Source organism: Trichechus manatus, unplaced genomic scaffold, assembly GCF_000243295.1.
Source record: "Trichechus manatus latirostris isolate Lorelei unplaced genomic scaffold, TriManLat1.0 scaffold00441, whole genome shotgun sequence".
Classification (NCBI taxonomy): domain Eukaryota; kingdom Metazoa; phylum Chordata; class Mammalia; order Sirenia; family Trichechidae; genus Trichechus; species Trichechus manatus.
The window spans coordinates 26,933-39,055 of NW_004444377.1; the positions used below are offsets into that span (position 1 = coordinate 26,933).

At 43.0% G+C, this 12,123-nt stretch overlaps 1 long non-coding RNA gene across 2 annotated transcripts in view; it reads left to right on the forward strand.

Annotated features, from left to right (window-relative positions):
* The first annotated feature begins 364 nt into the window (after nucleotides 1-364).
* The window catches only part of LOC111819383 (uncharacterized), a 58,192-nt gene continuing 46,433 nt past the window's right edge, over nucleotides 365-12,123 (forward strand). For both annotated transcript variants that reach the window (XR_002823035.1, XR_002823036.1), the window contains exon 1: nucleotides 365-416. This is a non-coding gene — a long non-coding RNA (uncharacterized LOC111819383). The remainder of the gene's footprint in view (nucleotides 417-12,123) is intronic.

Sequence of the window (12,123 nt, forward strand, 5' to 3'; positions counted from 1 at the left end):
AGAATGGTCACCACAGCCCTTAAAGAGTTTAATTCCATGTCACCTGAGGCTATGAGGACATGGGTAGTAGAAGATAACAGTGATGGGGCAAGGCTAGGAATAGTATAATAGGTGGGAACAAAGGATGGGATGGGAGATTTCTCGCTTTTCAAGTAACCAACTATTTATCAGGTCCTTTTTATATCTGCTCCCTCATTTCATCTTCAAACAACCCTGGGTGATAGAACTCATTTTATAGATATAGAAATGGAGAATTGGAGAAGGTCAATATATCCCTCATGCTCATTCAATCAGGAAGAGGGTGCAAGCCAAGTTTGTTCCTTTTTTACAGAAATGGGAAGTGAGTGAAGTTCAGAGATGGGGGTCCCGAAAGTGACGGGTGAGGCAGAACTGGGAACTGAGATGGAGCATCCAATGTAAGCTGGAAACCCACAGTGTTTGGGTAAAACCTTTGGAGTTTCCCTTCACTCCTATCTTTCTCTGCATCACATAACCAGTCCATCAGGGAATCCTGTTAGGGCTCAGCCTTCAAAACAGATCTAGAACATGTCCATTTCTCACCACTCCCACTGCTACCCTCATCCAAATCACCACCATCTCTCACTTGGATTGTTGCCATCGACTCCAGACATGTTTCCCTGGTTTCACCCCATATTTCATGCTCAACACTGCAGCTGAAGTCGTCCTTTTAAAACACAAGTCAAATCACACCACTCCTCTGATCAAAACTGTCTACACTACATGTAGCTATTGAGCGCTGGAATGTGGCCATTTGACTAGGAACTAGATTTGTAATTTTAATTAAATTTAAGTAGCCACATGTGGCCCATGGCTCCTACACTGGACACGTTCCCATGTGACTCTGAGTAAAAGCCCAAGACTTCCCAATGGTCCACAGAGTCCTACATGATCTCCATCCCCCACCTCTCTGACCTCCTCAACTAAGCTCTCCCCATTGCTCACTGCTGCAGCCATACTGCTCTCCTTGCTCCTCCAGAAGGTGCAGAGCACACTCCTGCCTTAGGGCCTTTGCTCTAGCTATGCCCTCCTCCTGGAATGCTCTTTCGCTATAGATCTATGGCACTCTCCCTCACCTCCTTTGGTCAGTTTATCAGGGAGGCCTTCCCTGACCTCACTATGTGATCCTTCCTCTCCACCTTCTCCTCCTTCCCTGATTTATTTTTCTTCTTTGCGCCTTCTGATTTGCTGTGTATGTTTTTCTTATTTTCTGTCTTTACCCACTAGATTGTAATATTTTGTCTGTTTTGTTCACTGTTATATCTAGTGCCTAGCTCAATGCCTGACACATAATAGGTACTTGGTGAATATTTGCTGAACAAACGAAAGAACTGCATTAGTGCTCTTACGCTTTTTCTTTTGTTGCTGATGTTTCTGAGAAATGAGGTTAACATTTCCTCCCGTTATAGCTTAAGTCTTAGACGTAATTGGAGTTAATTCTTTCAGTAAGAGAGGGAGGGGAGAATCCCCAAAGAACATGGTAAATAAGGAGTGATATTGAAAACACTACATTTTGCTACTTGTTTTTAATGCCTGAAAAGTTAAACCTATATAGAGATTTGGTTTATATGAATGCGGTACTAAAGAGGTTAAAGCAGTTATCCAGGTAATTCCCATTCCGAACATACTTGTTTGGAGACAGCTGGCAATTAAAGTGCTAGCAATTCAGAGAGGTGATTCCATTCTACTCTGTTTTTTCCTCATTCTCCACAGAAGCATGTTTTCTGGACCTGAGGGGCTTCACTAGAATCAAAGCTGCTTTCCCCTTTAGCTGTTCTTGTTCAGTCCAAAGTTGAAGGTTGAGACTTTGCAAGCAAATGAAAACTAGGAGAGGAAGTCACATGAATAGGAGAATCTAGTGGTAATGGAAGTACCACCAAGTGATTTCCAATGTCAGTCAGGTGATTATTGATTGCAAATAAAATTTATCCAAAAAGAAGAATTTTCTTTGCAATGAAGAATGAGTGTGAGCTGAAGTCACCTCCTAGACTGTGACTCTGCATGTGAACGTCAGTACAGGTGGCCCAAGCCTTCCTGGCCATATCAGTATGGTACCTGTATGCTTACAAGTAGACATGGATCAGATTGAAATTGTGTTCATGAGACAGTGATTGAAATACCTGCAATGACATCTGATACCAACTACCTGGAGTTGGGCTAAACTTCCCAGGTTAAGGGCAACACCCTCCAGAGACTGCACTCACTTCAGACAGCAACTGCAAACCTGGGGGTCCCCAGATCACCCCCACTTCTGACCTGCTGGCTACAAATTGGGGATTGCCACTACCACCTCAGGTGTGATAATTTGTTAGAACAACTCACAGGACTCAGGGAAGTGCTATGCTTACAACTGCAGTTTTATTATAGCAAAAGAATACAAATCAGAACCAGCTGAAAGGAGAGATGCATAGGATGAGGTCTGGGAGGGTCACAAATGCAGAGCATCCATTGTTCTGAAGGACACGACATGCTCCCAGCATATCAATGTGTGACAGTACAAAGAATATTATTGTCAATTAGGGAAGCTCGCCAGAGCCTCAGTGTCGAGAGTTTTCATTTGAGTTTCATCACATAGACATGATTGATTGAATCACTGGCCACCTGACTGAACTCCCCAGAGTTCCTGCTGACATCATGTGGTTCAAGCTCCAGTTCTCTAATCATGTGGTTGGTTGCATGGCTAGCCCCCATCCTTTGTCATCTTGGTAACACAAACTATCTAGGGGCCTACCATGAGTCACCTCATTAACATAAACTGTCAGGTGTGGTCCCAACGGAACATAGTAGCATAAACTTTCAGGTGAGGTCCCACATGTGTAACAAAGACACTCCCATCACTCTGGAAATACCAGGGGTTCAGAGGCTGCCTCCCAGGAACCAGGACAAAGGCCCGATAAATTCTTGTTATAAAATATCCATATCAGTATTCAGGCTGGAGAAGAAATAAATGAAAAGCAGAGCTGTTTGGAAAGACTTGGATTTGAGTCTAAGTGCACAGTATAAAATTAAAGCACAGAGAAGATTTATATTTTGGAGGATGCTGTGTCCTACTAACATGTACGTCCAGTGCTGCCTGTGGTACAGGCTAGCTTGTGGGAATTGAGCATCTTATGTTTATCCATCAAGGACACAAGAAGAATATTTGGCTGGTGTGTGACAATTTTTCACTACTTTTAATTATATCTTTCCTTAATAAATTAAGATGGTTCACTACAGGACATGTTTACAATAAAGCCCTGAGATTGAAGGGGAAAAGACTCGTGCCAGGTACTTAAGTGGGGAAGGAGTTGGAATCTGTTGTATCAGAAAACACTGAAATTGGCTGACATGTTTGTTTCTGAGCTTCTGAGCAGTCAAGGGAAGTAAGGAGAGCAAAGTCACAGGATTCTCATTAGATTACCGTAGTGATGACCCCTACCAAAAGATGGCTGTTTAGTTGTTGAATAGATCTTTCAACAAGGGCCTTTGAACAACGAGCATGCCTTCTTTAGCCATTTTATATAAGATGCCAGAAAGCCCTTCATACCCTCACTTCTCTAAATGTAACCCTAGGACCAGCACCAACAGCATCACTGGGGACTTCTTAGAAATGTGGCATACCAGGCCCCTTCTGAGACCTATTGCACTAAAAACTGCATGTCCACAAGGCCCATACGTGATTTGTAAGCACTACGATAATGTGTGAGAAGTGCCACCTCATGTAGCCAGCTCTTGTACTGAGTGAGGCATAGCACCTTGTCATAGAGACTGTGATTTCTTCAGAGTGGTAGACAAGAGGAGGTCTTGTCCCCATCTCACTGCTGTATTAACAATAGAGACAGAATTATGAGACAGTCAGGAGTGAATGCTTTGGGGTCCCTCAGACTCTTCTACTGCAATGTCCTTTGCTTACTTGGGCTTAAGAAAGGAATAGGGTGTCGGAACTTGCAGGTATAGGTATCTCATGTAGCAAGATGAATGGCAGGTTTTCATTCCTCTCAAAGACTGCTGCTGGTGTGGAGTTTAAAGAAACATGTTCTGTAGACCCTACTGTCAGGATGACACCCTGACATTCTTCCATGGGGCCCTCCATTTGGTACTTCCAAGTTTTAAAGGGCAGGATAAAATCAAACCAAACCCATTGCCATCAGGTTGATTCTGACTTATAGCGACCCTATAGGACAGAGTAGAACTTCCCAATAAGGTTTCCAAGAAGAGCTGGTGGATTCCAGTGGCTGACCTTTTGGTTAGCAGCCAAGCTCTTAACCACTGTGGTCTGAAATGGTCATACACGTACAGAGAGAAAGACACCAGGAGACCCAAATTTCTACCCCTGAGTTAATGATGGAAAAGAATTTTAAAATCAATATTTGAAGACAGAAGAAGGCCCTCTTTCTATTGGCACAAAGTTACACCTGAACCCAACATAAAAATGTTCTAGATTTTTTCACCAGCAGGAGGACTGGCTCTGCTGAGTAGGGGACCATTCCCTTCCTTTGGTGGCCAGGGGTCACCCAGTACTCAGGTTAGTCACAGAGGGCTGGGCTGGAGCAAGGGTCTGGTCATTTAGCTCAGAGAAGAGAAGACCTTTGCCATCCCTTACCAAGTGACAACCACCCAGGCTTTTATACCTTTAAGAAGAAAATAGTTACTTGGAAGAATTAAAGCTGCAAAAGCAGTACAATAAAAACCCTGTGAGTCAATTTTATGTGTTGACTTGACTAGGCTATTGTCCCCAGTCAGTCAATCAAACACTCACCTAGGTGTTGCTGTGATGATATTTTGTAGAGGTGATTAAAGTCCACACTTAGTTGACTTTAAGGAAGGGATAAACTGGGTGGGCCTGATTCAGTCAGTGGAAAGGTCTTGAGAGCAGAACTGAGGCTTCTCTGAGGAAGAAGAAATTCCATCTATGGAAATTTAACCCTTGCCCCAGAGTTCCAGCCTGCCCTTCCTGGCAACTCCAGTGTGAGCAGTGGGGGTGGGAGCCACTGTCTAAAGGTAAAAGAGCACACACCCTGTGACCCAGAATTCTAGTCCCCAGTGAGGCTCAAATTATTTCCTTGCTTTCACAATCCAGGATGTGAGGGAATTCTTTTAAATTTCCTGCCCAGGTGGACAGGGAGGTTTTGCTTGGGATTTCGCCAAACCTCCAGGTTGAGTTGGGAAGGGATTCTGTTTGGCTGGGAAGGGAAAATGGGGAGTGGGGGGTGGGTAAACTCAGGTGCTCATTGAATGAAAGAACTGTGGCTACAGGTCATTGCTTGGACCTGTATGTCACATTACAGCTTGACCAAGGTTTTCAGAACAAGACAATCATTAGAAACACATTAACAACACACACACTCACATCTTACCTCAATATTTTTATTTTTCCAAAAATAGTGCCACTCACGAAGACTCAGTATCAACTCCTATCAGAATTTCAGGTAGCTCAACTCACAAGGTCAACGCTATATCACACGCATGCAGAAGATGAAATTTCTCAAAGCAATATGGAAGTGGGACATTGGGACAAGTAGTCTGCAGGAGACTTCCAACAGTGATTTAACCATTGTCTTGATTTGCTACTTATCTCTGTTGAGAAGCATAATGCTCACTAAGTGTGTCATGATTTAGAGTCACAAATCCTCATTGTCTCTCTCTCGTTCTGTTGTCCCAAATTCCCTTTGCTATAAGGATTCAAGTGGTGTGATGGAGATGTGAGGCCCAGGGGCTTTAGGCAGAAAGGGTCATCCTGTGAATATGTAAGTGTCTTTCTAGAATGGTCACCACAGCCCTTAAAGAGTTTACTTCCATATCACCTGAGGCTGTGAGGACATGGGTAGAAGAGGATACAGCTGCAGGGGGAGAAGTGGGAACAATTGTGATGGGGCGAGGCTGGGCATAGTGTAAGAGGTGGGAAAAAAGGATGAGGCATGAGAACACTCACTTTTAAGGTAACCCAACTATTTACCTAGTGTTGCTCCAGGTCCTTTTTATATATGTTTCCTCATTTGATCTTCAGACAATCCTATGCAATGCAACTTCATTTTACAGACATAGAAAAAGAGACTTGGAAAAGGTCCACATATCTTTCATGCTCATTTAGTCAGGAGCGGGGTGCAAGTCAAGTATGTTCCTTTTTTATGGAAGTGGGAAGTGGGCGAATCAGAGACGGGGTTTTGAAAGTTAAGGTGTGAGGCAGAACTGGGAACTGAGATGGAGCGACCAGCATGATCTGGGAACTCACAGTCAGACCTTGAGCAAGGAGGGGAAACGTAGCGTTTACCAGTTATGGTTCAGCTGCCATGAAAATAATCTGACTGTCATAATTGTTTATGTAACCTTTGATTGACACTTGCTTCTCAATAATATCAAGTGATTCAAGCCCCAAATTTCTACAGAAGAGGTAAATAAATTACAAAACACACTCAGGTTTTTCATGTTGAGGAAGACTATTGAATATTCCATGGATTGCCAAAAGAACAAACAAATTTATCTTGGAAGAAGTAGAGCCAGAATGCTCCTTAGAAGCAAGGATGACCAGATTTGTCTCTCATACTTTGGACATGTTATCAGAAGGGATCAGTATGTGGAGAAAGAGATCCTACTTGGTAAAGTAGAGGGTCAGTGAAAAAGAGGAAGACCGTCAATGAGATGGATTGACACAGTGGCTGCAACAATGGGCTAAAGCATAACAACGATCATGAGGATGGCGCAGGACTGGGCAGTGTTTCGTTCTGATGTACATAGGGTCTCTATGAGTTGGAACTGATTTGACAGCACCTAACAACAACAGCAACTTCAAGAAGACATTACAAAAAATGGGTGCAAGTAGTACATTTAAAAAAATAATCATAATGGGAATGGAGATCTTGTCCTGAAGGAGTTTATTAAAACAAAACAAGTAACTTGTGTTAGAAAATACTCTTGGTTTAATTGTAGAATCCTCTGGGGATTTTAAACAGATTTCTTAATTAAGCAGTCTGAATTCTCAACATTTTAGTATAACATTCCTTATTAACTGGCCTTTAATAAATGCAAACTTCGTGCCTTCCAGAATCTAAATTTCTCCTTGCAAGGAGAGCGTAGAATGAACAGCCTTTATTGTCGGCCAATTCTCTTATTCTTAAGACTGAGAGGCATTGTCAGCATTGCTGCTTTATTCAACTGGACACTGAAGAAGCAGTGTGTGGAAGTGGAATGTTGAAAAAGACTTTCCCAGCATCGGAATATGGAGCTGAAACACGGAGCTTGGCCCAGGAATCTGCCTGGAATTGGCTAAACCCACATCCCTCTCCTAACATGGTATCTTTTGTTTCTCCTCTGCTTTGCATTCCACAAACACTCACTGATAGATGTGTGCAACAAATGGCCATGCTGCCCTCCTCACAGAGGACACAGCTGTGTCTGCTTGGGCCCAGAGAAGCCGGTCCATGAGGCCAAGTCTTCCACTAAGAGTGTTGTCTTGAGGAGGGCACAGCGGGGATTTCTTCAGCTCCTCACTTCCTGCACCATGTATAGTGAGCATGCCACATGTATAGTGAGCCTGCCTTTAGCTTCCTCTTTCACTTCTTGCCTCAGGATTGGAAAAAGGGTCTAAACCTCTTCCACCACCTGGGAGAAAGTCCAATGTTCTCCTTTCCTCTTTCACTTCCTGCCCCAAGCTGTGAGCACACTGAAGGACTGGCCTAAGGGACACACTAGCTCTTCTCACTGCATTTGCCAAGTGGACTTGTCATTCTGCAGGGCAGCAGGATGGGGTTGCCAACTTGGAATTTACCAGAAGAACCCTGCTCTGGGAAGTGCTGGGAGCACTTCATTTACCTTTGGCTCACTCTTCCCTGTGTGTGCTTCCTTGGACAGATCCAGAGAAGGAGAAGGGAAAATGGTGTGATTCAAGGAAAATTCCTACTTGGAGTCCCTAATACTCATGGTGTCACTGGGAAAAACTGGGCTTGAACATTGTTAAGCGGCTGATGCCAAGATATCACAACACAGAGGCTGCCCACAGCTTAGAGGCATAGCATTAAGACCTGGAACCCAGTGAGAAACAGAAGAAAATCTGGGGAACAAATTCTGAACTGAGTCCATCCCAGCTAACTATTGGAGATGATTTGTACCCTGGACTGGACAGCAGACTCCTATAAAGCCTTTTCCTGCTTCAGAGGGCTGCAGACCACCACTTCTCAAACTTGAATGTGTACATGAATCACCTATAGATTTTGTTAAAATGCAGGTTGGTTCAGTCATTCTGGGGCAGACTTGTGCTTCTGCGTTTTTGAGAAGCTTCCAGGGAATGCCGCTGTTGGCAGTCTATGTCCATGTTTTGTAGATGGCTATAGATGGCAGGCACAGGGCAGGAGCGGCAAGCATGTGATACTGAGTCAATGCTTTGCCTCCATCTGGGTGGTTTGAGATGCTTCCTGTTGGAGGATCTCTGCTTTCCTTGTTTGGTTAACCTGGTACTTACAGGTGAAGGTAGTAGGAGCATATGGAAGAGTTGAGTGCCAATGGGCCAAACGTGCAGTTACTAGCATTTTAGCAAGTACCCTTAACAAGTACAAGTGAAATTTGTCCAACTACTCACTAACACAAAATGTATGTGTGCATTCCACATAATATCATAAAAATAATGACTAAAATTTCCTTACTAATTACTCCACAGTCTCCAGCTATTTCAAATGCAGCAATCCTAGTAATCTCTCTGAAATGCATTGAGAAGAAATTCTTTTGGATTAGCCAGTGAACTTTTTACTAACTTGTGCTACTGAAAGCATTTTAATGTTTAGATCCTTAGCCAAATCTAAAATTTTATCTTAAGATGCCTTTACTGGACATTTGTGACTTTCATGTTTAATATTTTGGCTATCTGGCATCTTAACTGGCTTCCTCTTTGGAGTACCACACAGTTGTCTGAGCTGTGATGGAGGTCAGAACTCCATCTGCTACTGTGGAAACTGAGAAAGCCAGAAGGTCTTTCCTCCTGCCTCCTGGCAGGTAGGACACGGACACCTGGCTTTGGATCAGCCAATGAGATGCTCCTGCTCAGGATTTTAAATTGAGCATAGATGATACAAAGCGACAAGGGCAATTTAAACAGCAGTGGGTGCATCGCAGCCTGCAGTGCCAGGTTGTGGCAGCTTTAGAGGGGGCCTGTGCATTGTCCATCACAAGGTGGTACTGCCTGGGGTGGCTGCAGCTGCAGCATCCTAACCAGGCACTTTTGGAGGCTTGATCTCTGCTTGTTCTGGGGGCCTGATGTCCCTCAGTCTGTGCTCATTTCCAACCCTGGTTACCCAGATGTCCCACAGGTTTGGAACTACCTCAGTTGCTTTCAAATACATCCTGTTTTCTCTTAAGTCAATTAGAGTTGGTCCCAGTTACTTGTAGACACGAGCCCTGACTTGTACTGTGCGCCATTCCTTTAAAAAAAACCCAGTGTATGTGTAAAAGACAACCCAATCATTCCCTCACCTTTTCCACCACTAGCACTGATTCAGAACTCTGAGATTTCAGACAATTTTCAGTAAAATGACGTTATAGCCAGTATAAGCTATAATTAGAACACAAGAACTTGTCATTAGGTATGTGATTCCAAAAGCATGATTTTTGAGTGTGTATTGCATAATTTAATAACTATCTCCTCCAACCACTAAGTGCTAATTTGCTGGAGATCAGCAGAGCACTCGCCCAACTGGTGTAGCTCTGTCTGTTTGTGACTCGGATACACTAAGTCCAAGACAAAGGAATCAAATTGACTGCATCTGTGGAAGGAGATGATGGAAAACCTCAATATCATCAGTCAGAACAAGGCCAAGGGTCGACTGCGGAACAGACCATCAATTGCTCATATGCAAGTTCAGGTTGAAACTGAAGAAAATTAGAACAAGTCCACGAGAGCAAAAAGTACGATCTTGAGTATATCCCACCTGATTTAGAGACCATCTCAAGAACAGATTTGACGTGTTGAACACTAAAGACCACAGCCGAGACAAGTTGTGGAATGACATCAAGAACATTATAAATGAGAAAACAAGAGGACCTTAAAAAGAAAGGAAAGAAAGAAATGACCAAATTATTTCAGAAGAGACTCTGAAACTTGCTGTTGAACTTGAGTAGCAAAAGCAAAAGGAAGAAATGATGAAGTAAAAGAGCCGAACAGAAGATTTCAAAGGGTGGCTCAAGAAGACAAAGTAAAGTATTATAATGACATATGCAAAGACCTGGAGATAGGAAACAAAAAGGGAAGAACATGCTTGGCATTTCTCAAGCTGAAAGAACTGAAGAAAAATTCAAGCCTTGAGTTGCAAGACTGAAGGATTTTACAGGGAAAATATTAAATGACACAGGAAGCATCAAAAGAAGATGGAAGGAATATACTAAGTCACTACACCAAAAAGAATTGGTCAATATTCAGCCATTTCAGGAGGTAGCATATGATTAGGAACTGATGGTACTGAAGGAAGAAGTCCAAGCTACACTGAAAGCACTGGCGAAAAATGAGGCTCCAGGAATTGACGGAATACCAACTGAGATATTTCAAAGAACGGATGCAGCGCTGGAAGTGCTCGCTCCTCTATGCCAAGAAATTTGGAAGACAGTTACCTGGTCAACTGATTGGAAGAGATCCATATTTATGCCTATTCCCAAGAAAGTTGATCCAACCGAATGTGGAAATTATGGAACAATGTCATTGATAGCATACGCAAGTAAAATTTTGCTGAAGATCATTAAGAAGCGGCTGCAGCAGTATATCAACACGGAACTGCCAGAAATTCAAGCTGAATTCAGAAGAGGACGTGGAATGAGGGATATCATTGCTGATGTCAGATGGATCCTGGCTGAAAGCAGACAATACCAGAAAGATGTTTACCTGGGTTTTATTGACTATGCAAAGGCATTAGACTGTGTGGATCATGACAAATTATGGATAACATTGCAAAGAATGGGAGTTCCAGAACAATTAATTGTGCTCATGAGGAATCTGTACATCCATCAACAGGCAGTTGTTTGAACAGAACAAGGGGGTAGTGTGTGGTTTAAAGTCAGGAAAAGTGTGTATCAGGGTTGTATCCTTTCACCATACCTATTCAGTCTGTACGCTGAGCAAGTAATCTGAGAAGCTGGACTATATGAAGAAGAACAGGGCGTCAGGATTGGAGGAAAACTCATTAACAACCTGATTTATGCAGACGACACAACCTTGCTTGCTGACAGTGAAGAGGACTTGAAGCACTTGCTGTTGAAGATCAAAGACCGCAGCCCTCAGTATGGATTACACCTCAACATAAGGAAAACAAAAATCTTCACAACCGGGCCAATAATCAATATCGTGATAAATGGAGGAAAGATTGAAGTTGTCAAGGATTTCATTTTACTTGGATCCACAATCAACCCCCATGGAAGCAGCAGTCAAGAAATCAAAAGACGCATTGCTTTGGGCAAATCTGCTGCAAAAGGTCTCTTTAAAGTGTTGAAAAGCAAAGATGTCACCTTGAAGACTAAGGTTCACCTGGCCCAAGCCATGGTATTTTCAATCACCTCATATGCATGAGAAAGTTGGACAATGAATAAGGAAGACTGAAGAAGAATTGACGCCATTGAATTGTGGTGTTGGTGAGGAATATTGAAAATACCATGGACTGCAGAAAGAATGAACAAATCTGTCTTGGAAGGAGTATAACCAGAATGCCCCTTAGAAGCAAGGATGGAGAGACTACGTCTCACATACTTTGGACATGTTATCAGGAGGGATCAGTCCCTGGAGAAGGACATCATACTTGCTAAAGTAGAGGGTCACTGAAAATGAGGAAGACCTTCGACAAGATGAATTGACACAGTGGCTGCAAGGATGCGCTCAAGCATTAACAATGTGAGGATGGTGCAGGACCACGCAGTGTTTTGTTCTGTTGTACATAGGGTCGCTATGAGTCGGAATGGACTCGATGGCACCTAACAACGAGAACAAGACGTCCAAGATGGTAGCAGTGAAGAGGCATCTTCAAACCTTAGTTTCAATATTCTTTTATTTCTGCATTCTAATGCCAACAAATAGAAGATACCACATATCCCCAAACTGTGATTAGCTGTTGGACATTTTGATAATTTACTAGGATTTCTTTCACAGACAGTATCAGACAC